Here is a 16,974-nt window from a genome sequence, read left to right on the forward strand (position 1 = left end):
ACCGCAACTGCCCCATCCTGCACCCACGCCTCCTGCACCCACCCCTCCCCCACCCGCACCACCGCCCCAACCCTCGGAACCCCAACAGCTGCCTTCCACCACCCAACTGCACCACCGCTGCTCCAGCCCCTGCCCCCCCTCCGCACCTGTCCCTCCACCCCCAGCACTCCCCCATCCACGGCACTCCCACACCAGCTTCTCCCACAGCCCTCCCACACCCACATCACCCCTGCTCCCAACCCCCCACCCATGGCACCCCCGCCCCTCTCCTACGCACAGCACCCCTGCTCCCGCACCCCCACCCCTCCCCTACCTGTAGCACCTGCCCCTGCAACCGTGGCACCCTCAAACCCACCACCCCCCCAAATGCACCACACCGGCAAACCGCCCCCTCCCCCACCCGTGACACCCCCCCACTCCACCCCCATACCCACCTCTCCCCCCACTACACCCCTGCATCCTCCACTCCACCCGCACCACTACCGCATCTTCCCCTCCTGTACCCACCCCTGCACCCCCTCCCCCACCCACGCCACACCCCCAACCCTCGGAACCCCCGCAGCCGCCTTCCACCCCCCATCCGCACCACCACTGCACCCGCCACTGCACCCCCACACCTGTCCACCACCCATGGCACAACGCCCCCACGCCCAGAACCCCCCCCTCCCCTACCCACGGCACTCCCACAACAGCTTCTCCCACAGCCCCCCCAACCCTCATCACCCCTGCTCCCAACTACCCACCCATGGCACCCTGACCCTTCACTACGCACAGCACCCCTGCTCCCCCACCCCTCCCCTACCTGCAGCACCCTCCCACCCGCCCCTGCAACCATAGCACCCTCACACCCACCCACCCCCAACCGCACCACCCCGGCAAACTGCCCCCTCCCCCACCCGCGGCACCCCCGCCACTCCACCCCTATACCCACCTCTCCCCCGCTACACCCCTCCACCCCACCCGCACCACCACCGCATCTGCCCCTCCTGCATCCGCCGCTCCCCCATCCGCAACACCCCTGCTCCCGCACCCCCTCCCCCACCCGCGCCAACCCTTGGAAACCCCCGCAGCCGCTTCCCACACCCCAAACGCAGCACTACTGCACCCGTCCCTGCCCCCCGCACCTGTCCCCACACCCATGGCACCACACTCCCACCCGCAGCCCCCCCCTCCCCCACCCACGGCACTCCCACACCAGCTTCTCCCACAACCCCTCCCACACCCATATCACCCCTGCTCCCAACTCTCCACCCATGGCACCCCGCCCCTCCCCTACGCACAGGACCCCTGCTCCCGCACCCCACACCCCTCCCCTTCCTGCAGCACCACCCGCCCCCGCAACCGTGGCACCCTCACACCCACCTCCCGCCCAACCGCACCACCCCGCCAAATGGCCCCCACCCACAGCACCCCTGCACCCGCCCCTCCCCAACACCCACGCACCTGCCCCTCCACCACCCGCAACACCACCACAGCTGGCCCTCCCCAACTGCGTTAACCCCGCACCAGCCCCTCTCCCACCCACAGCGCCCTCTGATCCCCTCCCCCATCCGCCCCATCCCCGCACCCGCCTCTCCCCTGCCCGTGGCACATCCGGACCACCACCACACCCCCACAGCCACCACTCCCCCACCCACAGCACCTCCCCCACCCCCATCATCTACAGACACCTCCCCCACCCGCAAACCATCACCCAACCTCCCCCTCTGCAACCCCACCTCCCCCTACATCGCCCCTCCCCCACACACAGCACCTCCAGACCCCCTCCTTCATCCACAGCCTCCTGCACCTGCCCCTCCACCACCAGCATCTACAGACCCCATCCACCCCCCCTCCCGCCCCCCCCCACCCCACCCGCAGCATCCTCACACCCGCCCCTTCCCCACCGCCGCACCCCCTCCCCTGCCCCTCCCCTACCCGCCACAGCTGCACCAACCGCCCTACCCCAACTGCGGTATCCCTGCACCGGCACCCTCCCCCACCCACTGCAGCAGCACACCTGGCCCACCACAACCACCATAACCCCACACCCACCACTCACTCATCCACAGCGCCCACGGACCCCCTCCCCCATCCGTGCCATCCCCGCACCCGCCCCTCCCCTAGCTACCGCACATCCACATCACCTACCCCATCCAGATCACGTACCCCACCCGCAACACCCCCGCCACTCCCACAGCACCTACCCGCCCGCATTATCTACAGGCACCCATCACATCTGCGGACCTCCCACACCTGCCCCTCCCCCACCCGCAACACCTCTGGACCACCACCCGAACCACCTCCGGACTCCCTCCCCCATCCACAGCTCCCCCGCATTCACCCCTCCCCCATCCACAACATCTACATCCCCCATCCGTGCCATCCCACACCTCCCCCACCCACAGCACTTCTGAAACCCATCACCTAAGCTCACCCCCCCTGCACCTCCAAACGCACACCCCTACATCGCCCCTCCCACACACACATCACCTCCATACCCTCTCCTTCATCCACAGTCCCCCTCCCCCACCCCTCCCCCACCAACAGCAACTACACTCCCCATCCGCGCCCCCTCTACACCTCCCCCTCCCCCACCCACAGGACCTCTGCACCCTTTATGCCATCCGTGCCCTGCACCCACCCCTCCGCCACCCACACCTCTGAACCCCCTCCCACACCCAACCCTCCACCACACGTAGCACCTCGAATCACCATCCACAGCCGCTACAAGTGATTCCCACGGATAGGAACCTCACTGAACCCACCCCCTTTCCAAACCCCCCAAACTTTTGTGAGTATAGTTGCTACCAATGGACATTGGATTAATTAGAAACACTAATACTGTGGCCATTATGTGTATAAGCAACACTGCTACCTGTGCCCATTGTGTATAAGTGGCGCTGCTACCTGTGCACACTGTGTGTATAAGCGGCTCTGCTACCTGTGGTCACTGTGTGTATAAGCGGTTTTGCTACCTGTGGGTATTGTGTGTATACGCCGCTCTGCTACCTGTGGGTATTGTGTGTACACGTGGCTCTGCTACCTGTGCCCATTGTGTGTATAAGCACCTCTGCTACCTGTGGGCACTGTGTATAAGCGCCTCTGCTACCTGGGGGTATTGTGTGTATAAGCGGCTCAGCTAGCTGTGGGCACTGTGTGTATAAGCGTCTCTGCCCCCTGTGGGTATTGTGTGTATAAGCGGTTCTGCTACCTGTGGGTAATGTGTGTACATGTGGCTCTGCTACCTGTGCCCATTGTGTGTATAAGCCCCTCTGCTACCTGTGGGCACTGTGTGTATAAGCGCCTCTGCCCCTGTGGGTATTGTGTGTATAAGCGGTTCTGCTACCTGTGGGTAATGTGTGTACAAGCGGCTCTGCTACCTGTGGGTATTGTGTGTATAAGCGGTTCTGCTACCTGTGGGTATTGTGTGTATAAGCGGTTCTGCTACCTGTGGGCATTGTGTGTATAAGCGGCTCTGCTACCTGTGGCCACTGTGTGTATAAGCGCCTCTGCTACCTGTGGGGATTGTGTGTATAAGCGGCTCTGCTACCTGTGGCCATTGTGTGTATAAGCGGCTCTGCTACCTGTGGGTATTGTGTGTATAAGCGCCTCTGCTACCTGTGGGCACTGTGTGTATAAGCCCCTCTGCTACCTGTGGGCACTGTGTGTATAAGCGCCTCTGCCCCCTGTGGGTATTGTGTGTATAAGCGGCTCTGCTACCTGTGGGCACTGTGTGTATAAGCGCCTCTGCCCCCTGTGGGTATTGTGTGTATAAGCGGTTCTGCTACCTGTGGGTATTGTGTGTATAAGCGGTTCTGCTACCTGTGGGTATTGTGTGTATAAGCGGCTCTGCTATCTGTGGGCATTGTGTGTATAAGCGCCTCTGCCCCCTGTGGGTATTGTGTGTATAAGCGGTTCTGCTACCTGTGGGTATTGTGTGTATAAGCGGTTCTGCTACCTGTGGGTATTGTGTGTATAAGCAGCTCTGCTATCTGTGGGCACTGTGTGTATAAGTGCCTCTGCCCCCTGTGGGTATTGTGTGTATAAGCGGCTCTGCTACCTGTGGCCACTGTGTGTATAAGCGGCTCTGCTACCTGTGGCCATTGTGTGTATAAGCGGCTCTGCTACCTGTGGCCACAGCACCTTCGTATCTTATCTACAGTGCATTGCTGTTACTCATCTGGTACTTCATAATGCAGACCCTAGCAATATATACTACACTCTACACTATGTTATTCATTGTGCCCTGCGGCCACTCTGCACGCCCTCACAAAGGCCTACGCCCCCTTGACAATCGCACGCCCTCCCCCCTTACAATATTTACCCACTGCCATTAAAAAAAAAACAGGTAATACTCCATATAATAACAATTATAGCACAGCTGAAGCCCGTGCAGGGGATAATGGATCGTAGCCCCTTGCAACGGTATTTTCTGTCTAACACCTTCCCTCTCTTTATCCTCTCCCTACCACCCTGCCTCTCCCTATCATTTACCGATCGCACAGCGTTTCTGTACATTCCCTTTCTCTCCCCCTACGCCTCTCTATCTTATCTCAACCGGAACCCATTTCTGTATGCCCTCTATACTGCCCTGCGTTTCTGATTCTGTTATCTACCGCCCTGCGTATGTTCAAAGGCGTGCAGAGGTTAACGGGGCGTAGCTCCTAACGACGGTGTGAAGAGCGCCCGTAGGGCGCAATGAATCACCTAGTTCCATATATTCACCCACAACAGACCAGTCTATGGACTCCATTTAGTTTACCATACATTTTTATAAAGTGTGTTGTGTTTCTATTTCTGTGTGATGTTATGATGTTTCAGCATTCTTTTATCCTATTAAATATACATTGTTTTTTATGAACAACCGCATTTTGTCTATATGTTTATACCACACCAAGGGCGGGATGAGTGAAATTATCACTTTTCCAAGCTTAGTACATCCCGCCCAACTGTGTTAGATAAACCCACAGCGCTGCTCTCCTATGTTTCTTTGTTACACATTTGAGGTTTCTAAGGGCTGAAACACACGAGCCGGCTTTTGCCGGCCGGGAAAAAGCCGGATGGTTGCAGCCGGAAATATCCACTGGAAGATCCGGCTGACGGGCCGGGGACGTCTTTGAAGGCAGTGGACCGTGTGTGTGAAGGTGAGCTTTCACACACAACGTTTTTTTTTCAAGCTGTGTCTGCTGCTGCGCATGCGCACAGCATCACACACGGCTCAAAGCCGTTGTGTGTGAAAGACTCTGCCGGATGGCAAAAAGCCGTACAAAGATTGTCCGGCTTTTTGCCATCCAGGAAAAACCGGAGAGTGTGTTACAGCCCTGAGGGGTCTAACACGCTCCTGTGAATAGAAGCAATAGGCGGCGCCGCTGCGGTTTCTTGTTGTATAGATAATGTTGGGACAGTATAACTGATATGAGGCGCAGTCAAATGGCCATGAGGGGAAGCAGTGGTCTCCCTGCTCTGGCCTGGCAGGAAATTAGAATGAAATAGAGACCATTACACACGTGAGAGGTCTTGTTACCTTACCTATATGTGTATATAGCAACTATTTCAATGCTTTCCTTTGAATACTGTATCCTAGGCTTCTGTATGTTTGTAAGTCTACAAGCATATTTCATAAGCTCATCGATGATTTCAGTAGGGTTCAACATGCAATATTCAAAAGATGTCCTCACTCTGACATGTGACATCACATTAATCCCACGTACAGGAAAATTTAATAAACTGACTACAAGAGCGTGGTTACAGTGTTTAGCACATCAAATCTCATTCAAAGTGCGTCTCTCACCATTAATTACAATGTTCTGATTAAGAAATGTATAAACACTCCCTAGGGCTATATATCAATCTTGAAAGTTCCTTTATAACAAATAGCCAGCTATAAAAAAAAAAAAAAACAACCTTAATTAATGTTTTACAGTCAGACACCAATGTCATTTTATGTGGGGATAGCAACTCCACCTAGTTTGTCTAAAGCTTCCCCCATCTTATGAATTGAACAAAGGACATGATGCTGCTGCACAGAACCGGATTTAGACCTCATGGGGCCCTAGGCAAGATACCGGTTTAGAGCCCCCACAAACAATCCATAGCACTATATTTTTCTTGCTGATTCATGCCCCTTGCATTATGTGTCATTTTTCCTCCTTATAGTAATGCCCCTTACACAACATTCCACACACTGTAATGCCCCTTACACAATATACAAATATATATATATATATATATATATATATATACACACATACACACACACATACACACTGCTCAAAAAAATAAAGGAAACACTAAAATAACACATCCTAGATCTGAATGAATGAAATATTCTTATAAAATACTTTGTTCTTTACATAGTTGAATGTGCCGACAACAAAATCACACAAAAATTATCAATGGAAATCAAATTTATTAACCCATGGAGGTCTGGATTTGGAGTCACACTCAAAATTAAAGTGGAAAAACACACTACAGGCTGATCCAACTTTGATGTAATGTCCGTAAAACAAGTTAAAATGAGGCTCAGTAGTGTGTGTGGCCTTCACGTGCCTGTATGACCTCCCTACAACGCCTGGTCATACTCCTGATGAGGTGGCGGATGGTCTCCTGAGGGATCTCCTCCCAGACCTGGACTAAAGCATCCGCCAACTCCTGGACAGTCTGTGGTGCAACGTGGCGTTGGTGGATGGAGCGAGACATGATGTCCCAGATGTGCTCAATTGGATTCAGGTCTGGGGAACGTGCGGGCCAGTTCATAGCATCAATGCCTTCGTCTTGCAGGAACTGCTGACACACTCCAGCCACATGAGGTCTAGCATTGTCTTGCATTAGGAGAAACCCAGGGCCAACCACACCAGCATATGGTCTCACAAGGGGTCTGAGGATCTCATCTCGGTACCTAATGGCAGTTACCTACCACTGGCGAGCACATGGAGGGCTGTGCGGCCCCCCAAAGAAATGCCACCCCACACCATTACTGACCCACTGCCAAACCAGTCATGCTGGAGGATGTTGCAGGCAGCAGAACGTTCTCCTTAGCGTCTCCAGACTCTGTCACGTCTGTCACATGTGCTCAGTGAGAACCTGCTTTCATCTGTGAAGAGCACAGGGCGCCAGTGGCGAAGTTGCCAATCTTGGTGTTCTCTGGCAAATGCCAAACGTCCTGCACGGTGTTGGGCTGTAAGCACAACCCCCACCTGTGGACGTCGGGCCCTCATACCACCCTCATGGAGTCTGTTTCGGATCGTTTGAGTAGACACATGCACCTTTGTGGCTTGCTGGAGGTCATTTTGCAGGGCTCTGGCAGTGCTCCTGTTCCTCCTTGCAGAAAGGCGGAGGTAGCGGTCCTGCTGCTGGGTTGTTGCCCTCCTACGGCCTCCTCCACGTCTTCTGATGTACTGGCCTGTCTCCTGGTAGCACTTCCATGCTCTGGACACTACGCTGACAGACACAGCAAACCTTCTTGCCACAGCTCGCATTGATGTGCCATCCTGGATGAGCTGCACTACCTGAGCCACTTGTGTGGGTTGTAGACTCCGTCTCATGCTACCACTAGAGTGAAAGCACCGCCAGCTTTCAAAAGTGACCAAAACATCAGCCAGAAAGCATAGGAGCTGAGAAGCGGTCTGTGGTCACCACCTGCAGAACAACTCCTTTATTGGGGGTGTCTTGCTAATTGCCTATAATTTCCACCTGTTGTCTATTCCATTTTGCACAACAGCATGTGAAATTGACTGTCAATCAGTGTTGCTTCCTAAGTGGACAGTTTGATTTCACAGAAGTGTGACTGACTTGGAGTTACACTGTGTTGTTTAAGTGTTCCCTTTATTTTTTTGAGCAGCGTATAACACTTTAATGCCTCTTACACAATATATATATATATATATATATATATATATATATATACACACACACACACACACACACACACACTAATGCCCCACACACATTATTCCACACGCCTTAATGCTCCTTACACAATATGCCACACACCATAATACCGCTTACCAATATGCCACACATCGTAAAGCCCCTTACACAATATGCCACACACTGCAAGGCCCTTACACAATATGCCACACGTAGTAATGCCCCTTACATAATATGCCCACATGCAGCAGCATAACCATCTCTGTCCCTATGTCACCAGGCTGCTTCTTCCAGGGCAATATATGACCACCCCCGCCTCCCATTGTCCAGTACGCTGCCTGATGCCCGATGGAACCAAATGGGCAGTTTAAAAATAAAATATGAGATCGCAACCAATCAGCGACGCGCGCTCCATATGCAGTTGCGATTGTGCCCCCATTTAGCTGCTCTACTCAAATAGCCGTTGAGTTGGCCCTGGTCACAGGCTGTGTGGGGATAAGCAGAGGCCCAGAAAAGGTGCGAGTATATAGAGGATATAGATACTGTAGGACATATAAAGAAGAGGATCCGTCCAGGATACCGGCAATTGGCATCCCGGCAGTTGGAATGCCGACGCCGGAATCCTAACACTGCTCGGAATGCCAATGCTGGCATCCCAACATGGATCGAAATGCCGGAGCAGGGATCCCAAGCGCCAGATTCCCGATTGAGGACTTGTCTTTGGTAAACCGTGTGTGAAGGGGGGTGTTACTAGGTTTAGGTTGTGGAGGGAATGAAGGTTAGTCTGCGGGGTGGTGGTGGGGGGCTAGGCTGTGAGGTGGGGAAGGTTAGGAGGGTAGGGTATACATACTTACATGACCCCTGTTGGGATTCACTGTTTCGGGATGCTGATGTCGATTACATGAATGCTGGCATCTCATATGCCCGGATATCAAATGTATCCCTAAAAAAGGTATATAGGGGTGTACATATAGGGGGTATATATGGGGGTTACAAGCTGTGTGGGAATAAGCACAGGCCCAGCAAAGGTGTTTGTGTATTGTTAGACAGATAGATATATTGATAGTATATAGGTGGTATATGGAGGTGGCACACTGTGTGGGAATAAGCAGAGACCCAGGAGAGCTGTGTGTATATAGATAGAAGGTATTTAAGGGTGTATACATAGGGGGTGTATACACCCCCTATGTATATTTGACTGTGCAGGGATAAGCAAAGGCCCAGAAAGACAGCATAGAGCAGGCACACCCAGTGCCGGATTTCCCACTAGGCACGTGCCTGGGGGCGGAACAGCCGCCCAAACCAGAGGAGCAGCACAGCAGTCCCATTCCTCCTCCTCGTGGCGTGGTGCAATGTGTATAAGGAGCTACCTGGCGCAATGTGTATAAGGGGCTACCTGATGCAAAGTGTATAACGTGCTCGATCTGGCGCAATGTGTATAACGGTCTCTACCTGGCGTAATGTGTATAAGAAGCTTTACCTGGCGCAATGTGTATAAGAGGCTCTACCTGGTTCAATGTGTATACAGCAGTCCCCGCCACCCCTCCCTTCCCCATCAGAGCAGCCGGGCAGCACAGCATTCTCCCCTCCCGCCGCTACATCAGAGCAGCAGCGGATTGAGGGTGGATGAACAGGCGGGTCGGGAGCAGTGGCTGTAGAGGCACCGAGCACCCAAGCAAAGGTACAGCTGGTGAGTTATTAAGCTCTGTAAAGAGGATGGGGGGGGGGGGGGGAGGTTGGATGTTCAGCGGCCGATATCATTCTGCCCCTTTTTGGAATCCAACCATGCAGGGTCGGACCCACAACCTGTACAGTGTAATAGGAACACCTCCTCAGACATTATAATGTGAAAGATTACACACATCACACACATACACCGGAGAATATAGGTTAAGCACAATTAACCCACAGATCCCTCCAGGGAGACACAGAGTTATGAGGAAGCCAGCCACACAGCGCCCCTTTAGCCAATAATAATGTCAGCTGGGTACAGACTAAGTACCCCTAATAGGGTATTTAAACTCATAATACTGTCCCCCCCCCTCCCCCCCTTTGTGGGGGAGCTGCGCTTCCCTGCCAGCGTTTTCAGTGTGAGCTGCAGAGGGAAAATGGCGCTGGTGAGCTGCAGGTTCCTCTCATAGTGAAGCCCCGCCCCCTTAATGGCGCACGGCTTCCCACTTTTTTATACTGGCCTGAGGTAATTTTTTGTGAACAACAGTGTGTTAAAACACCTGTTGTGTCTATAGCCAGTGTGGATAACAGTGGTGGCTCAGCGCGCCACTCAGCAGCGGGACACCCTATATGAAATGTCTTCCTGAGCCCCCTGGAGCGCAGCCTGCACTCAGAGCTGCACTCCTACCCTTGTGCCGCCATTCTTGCCGGAAACCCACTAACCGGGACGCAGGCGCTGCACTCTCCACTCTTCTGTCTCTATTAGGGGGTGGCGGCGTGCTGCGGGAGGGTATGCTACGCCGTGGTGTGGCTTGCGAATGGCTCCCTCAGGAGCTCAGTGTCCTGTCAGCAGAGAAACGGGACCAATAACTCTAAGGAAGTTGGGCCATTCTCCCCCCTAAGTCCCACGAAGTAGTTAGGCTGCTGCCAAAACAGTCCTGACTGAAAATAACAAACATTTAAAATAAAAGTAGAAAACTCTTCAGGAGCTCTCCAAAGTGTGACCGGCTCCTCCGGGCACATTTTCTAAACTGAGTCTGGTAGAAGGGGCATAGAGGGAGGAGCCAGTGCACAGTATTGATTTCTTAAAGTGCCCAAGGATCCTAGTGGACCCGTCTATACCCCATGGCACTAATGTGGATCCCAGTATCCTCTAGGACGTAAGAGAAACATAGACTTTCCTGATTGTGCCTTGGGATGAGCTTTGCAGCCCACTCCGGGCTCTGGGGGCCAGCGGTCCCCGCACTTAGCTCCCTTAGCAGCCCACACTGGCTGTGTGCTGCACCTCCCGCCCCACACTTCTCCCACTGATGCCTGCGCTTCTCTCTTGGTTCTTTGTCAAGGTGTCCTCAGCAATTCCCCCTCTCCCTATCCCTGGTACCTGTCTACAGTGGATCCAGACTGACAAGTCCACATTCGGTACCTGATCCATTGGCACTGACCAGGGGAGGTTGGGTATTGGTAGCCGCGACTGCATGCTCCGAGGCGGGAAGGGGGTATTAGGCATCACCCACTGCTGCAAGCACCAGGTAGCTGTGGGGTCGGGAATCAACGGGCCACTAGGATCGTGGGGCCCTGGGCCCTTGGCCAACTGCCATTTAAGTCCATATAAGGGTTATTCTCCAGAAAGTGAACATAAAGTCCTGTGCAGCACACGCCTTTACATTTTTTTTCCTTTTAAACTGGTCTGTTACGAAATATACATTATGGTAAGAACTTACCGTTAATAACGGTATTACTCCTAAGTCCACAGGTTCCACAGGATAACAATGGGATATGATGGAGCGACAGCGGATTGGCACCAAACGATCACAAGCTTTCAGGCCTCCCAGGATGCAACGGGCCTGTCCATATATCCCCACCCACTGGCTCAGGCAAATCAGTTGGATTCCAAAGCATCTAGGCAGGAGCATCATGTAGAGCCCTAATCAGGCGAGAAGAACACACATGCACACCCTTCCGTACAAGAAGGAAGAGATTAGTGAGTAGCAAGATCCTCAAATCATGTGCGTCAGGGTGGGATCCCTGTGGAACCTGTGGACTTAGGAGAAATACCGTTATCAATGGTAAGTTCTTATCATAATGTATATTTCTCCGGCAGGGTCCACAGGTTATCCAGAGGATAACAATGGGATTTTCCAAAGCAATTTTAGTGGTGGGGACGCTCCTGATTAGACAGGAGAACCTTTCGCCCGAATTCAGTGTCATGAGAGGCAAAAATATCCAAGCATAATGTCTAATGAATGTGTTAATGGAAGACTATGTGGCTGCCTTACATATCTGTTCTGCTGAAGCACCATGTTGTGCTGCCGAGTAGAGTGAACAGAAACATTAGCCGGAACAGGGAGATCCACTTGAGAGTATGCTTCCGAAATCATAATTCGAAGCCCTCTAGTCAGCGTCTATTTAGTAGCAGGCCATCCTCTCTTGTGAATTCCGTAGAAAATGGAGAGAATCTGTCTTTCTGATGGCACTTGTGCGATCCACGTAGATCCTTAATGCTCGGACTACGTCCCGCGACGCATCTCCCGCAGAAAATCCCGATACCTGAAAAGCCGGGACTACATTTTCTTCATTAAGGTGGAATTTAGACAGCACCTTAGGAAGATAACCAGACCTAGTTCTGAGAACTGCTTTATCTGGATAAAAAAAACAGAAAAGGAGAACAATATTACAGCGCTCCTAAATCTGATACTCTTCTAGCTGACTCCATAGCCAGTAGAAAGAGAACTTTAGCTGTCAACCATTTAAGATCCACTTTAAGTGGTTCAAATGGAGCAAACTTGAAGGGCTTTGAGGACTAGACCTAAGTCCCAAGGCACTGTAGGAGGAACAAAAGGAGATTGAATGCGCAGCATTCCCTGGAAAAAGTATGTACATCCTGTAAATTGGCATTTTTTTCTCTTGGAACCCTACAGTCAATACTGATACTTGTACTCTCAAGGAAGCCACCTTCAAACCCTTATCCATTCCTGCCCGAAGGAAATCTAAGACCCAGGAAACTTGGAAAGATTTCAGGTCCATATTTCTTTCACTGCACCATGAATATAGGCCTGCCATATTCGGTGATAAATGCGAGCTGAGGAGGGTTTCCTTGCTCTATGCAATGTTTGAATTTACCTGCAGCGAGAATCCTCTTGACTTTAGGATAGGTTTCAAGAGCCACGCCGTCAATGATAGTCGATCCAGATGCCTGTGATAACAAGGACCCTGCATTAGTAGATCTGGACGTTGAGGGAGCAGACGTGGAGCATCCATCGACCTTCTCTGTAGATCTGTGTACCATTGCCTTCTGGGCCAAGCCGAAGCTATTAGAATCACGGCACACTTTGCTTCTTTAATCTTCCTCACCACCCTGGTAGCAGGATGATCGGAGGAAATAGATACGCCAGATGAAACTCCCATTTCACTGACAAGGCGTCCACAAAGATCGCTCCGGGATCCTTTGTTCTTGCCCCGTATGCAGGCACTTAGTTGTTCAGACGGGACGCCATGAGATCTATCTCTGGCAAACCCCACTTATCTACCAGAGTCTGAAAGACTTCCGGGTGTAGAGCCCATTTGCTTGCTTGAATGGCGTATTGACTGAGAAAATCCGCTTCCCAGTTTAGGACTTCCGGAACGGATACTGTGGACAATGCTGGAAGATGGAGTTCTGCACACTTTAGTATGTGACTTACCTCTTTCATTGCTGCTTGGCTGCGCGTTCCTCCCTGATGGTTGAGGTACGCCCCTGTCGTTAAATTGTCCGAGCGGTTCTGGACTGGTCTTCCTTGAAGAGTGTCTTTTGCCCGAATCAGATTTATTGGCAAGCAACTTTCTTCTATGGTCCATTGTCCCTGGAACCATAATCTTCCGGACACTGCTACCCAGCCCTGGAGACTGGCATCTGTTGTCAGGATCTCCCATCTGATATCCAAAAGATTCTCCCTTTGTCTAGATGGGATGTCTATAGCCACCAGGCTGATGACTTTATTACCTTGTGTGAAAGTACCATAGTCTAATTCTCTATTGTCTGATGTATTCCATATCATCTGGCTAGAATCAGACGCTGCCGAGGTCTTGAGTGGAATTGTGCATACTCCACCATGTCGAATGTTGACACCATCAAATCAGTCGTATAGCTGCATGGAATGATATCGTTTGACTGTGTAACAACTCCCGAGTACTTGACTGTACCCTGGATATCTTGTTCCGAAGTAATCCACTTTCTGCAGACTGGAATTCGGAACAGCCCCACAGTGAGTCATCCGTTGTGACGGAACCCAAGATGACTTTGCCCAATTTATGAACCACCAGTGCCTCTGCAGACAAATCATTGTCTGTTGGAGATGGCACAGAAGCCTTTCCTGTGCCAAGATAAAAAAAAAGGTGGTCGAAGTATGACAATTTTCTTATTCCCTTCTTGCGGAGATAAGCTGCCATAATCATCATAATTTTGGTAAATACTCTGGAGGCTGTGGCTAACCCCAAGTGTAAGGTCTGGAACTGAAAATGTTGCTGGAGGATGGTGAACCTTGAGATAACACTGATGGAACAGTGCTATAGGAACCTGTAGGTAAACATCCTGACTATCCAGGGATACCCTGTAATTTCCTGGTTCCATGCCAAAACTATGGAGCGCAACGTTTCCCTGTGAACCGTGGTACCCAAACTTATTTGTTTAGGATTTTGAGATTGGGGTGAAAGGATACTTCTGAACCCAAACCCGGTTGGAGTAAAAACCCCTGTCCGTATTGTGCAGGTGTTACTGGACTGCCTATTCCTGACCTAAGCAATTTTTGAACTGCTTCTTGCAACCCCTGTCCTTCGCCTCTACCCGAGACGGACTGGAACAGAAACTTCGAGGAGGATGATTCTTGAGGAGAGATATAACCTAGAGATACTGCTTCTTGCACTCAGGCATCTGTTTGTAAATTGTTACCAGATCTGTGCAGACTGAAGAAGTTGGCCCCCTATCCCGGGGTCCCCCAGAAGGAGGCCCGCACCATCATGCTGATGGCTTATCCTCTGGTTTGGAAGCTGGCCCTCCGGTTGCCTTTGCATCTTTGTCTTACCAAACTTATTGTATGTTCCTTTATGACCGACAAGGCCGAAAACCGGACCCCTATGTTTGGGGTTATATGTGGAAGGAAACGTGACCTTCTTGGAGTCTGATTTTGACTCCAGAATATCTGTTAACTGCTTACCAACAGAAACTTCCAGCCAAAGGCAAATTTTCCAGAACCTTCTTTGATTCTGAATCAGCTTTCCATGTATGTAAGCAACACGGCTCTGCGAGCAACTATTGTTAATGCTGATGCCCTAGAACATTAGTGTCCATATGATCTATATCAGATTCTTGCTCCCTTGCAGGCACTGAAAAACCTGTCTTCCTGTACCTCAGTCCAGTGTACCTACAGCACCTGATATTCCAAGATGGTCTCCCATCCAAGAACTAACCAGGCCCAACACTGCTTAGCTTCCAAGATCTAGTGAGATTGGGCCCATCCAGTGTGGTTTGCTGTAGATTGCTAGGTGAAGTCATGGCTGGCCTTATGACTGCCCCAGACAGAGAAAATATGGTTTTCATAAAACCGTCCCTCTATTGACATTGACGGCAAAGGCCATATATATACACCAGCATGGAGGATCAGAAGACCAACTGACAAACATATATTACAGTCAGCAATCACACTAGCAGTCAGTCACATGTTATATATCAGTCATATGAGCACATAATCAACTACGAACACATTTTAAAGTATGTAGGAGTACATATTACTGAATTCTGTTTTATACAGATCTTAATGTATTCAGACGCATTGCGAAGAAAACCACAGTAATGTACACAAACTCATATGCAATAGGCACTTAAACGTAACTATTCATACTGACAAAAGTAGATAGAAATTTAGTGCTGTATAACCCGTACTCGGTAGAGTGGGATACAGGGAGACTCATCTCACTTCCAAGATCGATCAATACGTTAGCGAACGCTGAGTGGATCCAGACGCTACTAGTGTACACCGCCGCTCTGGACACTTGAAGTGAACACAGACGCACTGTGCATACAGACGCCTGTATTGCGACCGGGTCTCCTCGCGGTAGCGCTTAGTGAACACAGACACAGCAGCCTATGCTGCGACCGAGACCCCTCGTGGTAGCGTCTGAGACGGAAGTGAGGCAACAGTTCATGGAAGGATACTCGCGGAAACTGGTCATGAACTGGGGGGGGAGGGCGACCAGGAGAGCGTCTAACTCCCCAACGCTGACATCAACCCTAGGAATCGCAGCCTCATACTATTCCTGGTGCCTTATGATCCCTAAGGCCTAGTGCTAGAGTACCCGTGGTGGCGGCGCGTCAGCTACTGTTTGGTAGTCTCCTTCCAATACAGTGCGGCTGTGTCCATATTCCCCGACTATGGAGGAACCGATGCCTTACCTTCTCCTTGTGCTCCGGCCACAGCCTGGTCACGTCTGCTGGACCTGTTAGTATATTCGACACAGACACCCGCTGAGACAGTACTGTAAACATGGGTAAGCGTTGTTGCGATCCGGCGGAGAGTTGGTGGAGCAACTCTTTCCAATATGCGTGTAAGATGCTGTTAAGAAAGATCGCTCAAAAACATAGTAAGACTATAAAATAAATTAAGAAAGCTTAGGGCTGCCCTAGAACAGCAGCCCTGTGACCATGGTCCTGCCGCACCAAACAAAAGAACAATTTGCCTTGAGCCAGTGGGCGGGGATATATGGACGGGCCCGTTGCATCCTGGGAAGCCTGAAAGCTTGTGATCGTTTGGTGCCAATCCGCTGTCGCTCCATCATATCCCATTGTTATCCTGTGGATAACCTGTGGACCCTGCCGGAGAAATTGTTTTTATATGAAAACTTAATTGCTTAGTAGCAATGCCTTGCCCTACCTTACCTGACTTAAGAGTCAAGACCCACTAAAATCTTGATATTTTGGAGAAGTATGTCGTTTGAATTTGTGTAGTTGTCCCGTGCATCACGGAGAATCGCCCATAAAGGGATGGCCCTGTCCTTCAAAAGGTAGGGTAGGTAGTGTTGGTATCCGTTCACATGGTCGACCATGTTATGGTCGACAGTCATTAGGTCGACCACTATTGGTCGACATTGGCATGGTCGGCATGGACACATGGTCGACACATGAAAATGGTCGACACATGACAAGGTCGACATGATTTTTTTAACTTTTTTTTCTTTTGGGGAACTTTTCCATACTTTACGATCCACATGGACTACGATTGGAACGGTAAAGTGTGCCGAGCTAAGCGGTAGCGGAGCGAAGGCACCATGCCCGAAGCATGGCGAGCGAAGCGAGCCATGCGAGGGGACGCGGTGCACTAATTGGGGTTCCCAGTCACTTTACGCAAAAAACGACACCAAAAAAAAGTTAAAAAACTCATGTCGACCTTTTCATATGTCGACCTTTCATGTGTCGACCATGTC

General features: G+C 51.3%; 1 protein-coding gene, 1 long non-coding RNA gene and 1 pseudogene across 4 annotated transcripts in view; 1 reads left to right on the forward strand and 2 right to left on the reverse strand.

Annotated features, from left to right (window-relative positions):
• LOC134969171 (uncharacterized) overlaps positions 1–16,974 on the forward strand; it is a 99,054-nt gene that overhangs the window by 47,722 nt on the left and 34,358 nt on the right. The window lies entirely within an intron of this gene.
• Positions 1–16,974, reverse strand: part of LOC134969168 (ADP-ribose glycohydrolase MACROD2-like) — a 260,404-nt gene that overhangs the window by 2,601 nt on the left and 240,829 nt on the right. The gene's annotated exons all lie outside the window — the stretch shown is intronic.
• Positions 14,916–15,033, reverse strand: LOC134971186 (5S ribosomal RNA; annotated as a pseudogene).

The sequence above is a fragment of the Pseudophryne corroboree genome, chromosome 11, assembly GCF_028390025.1.
Source record: "Pseudophryne corroboree isolate aPseCor3 chromosome 11, aPseCor3.hap2, whole genome shotgun sequence".
NCBI classification, from domain to species: domain Eukaryota; kingdom Metazoa; phylum Chordata; class Amphibia; order Anura; family Myobatrachidae; genus Pseudophryne; species Pseudophryne corroboree.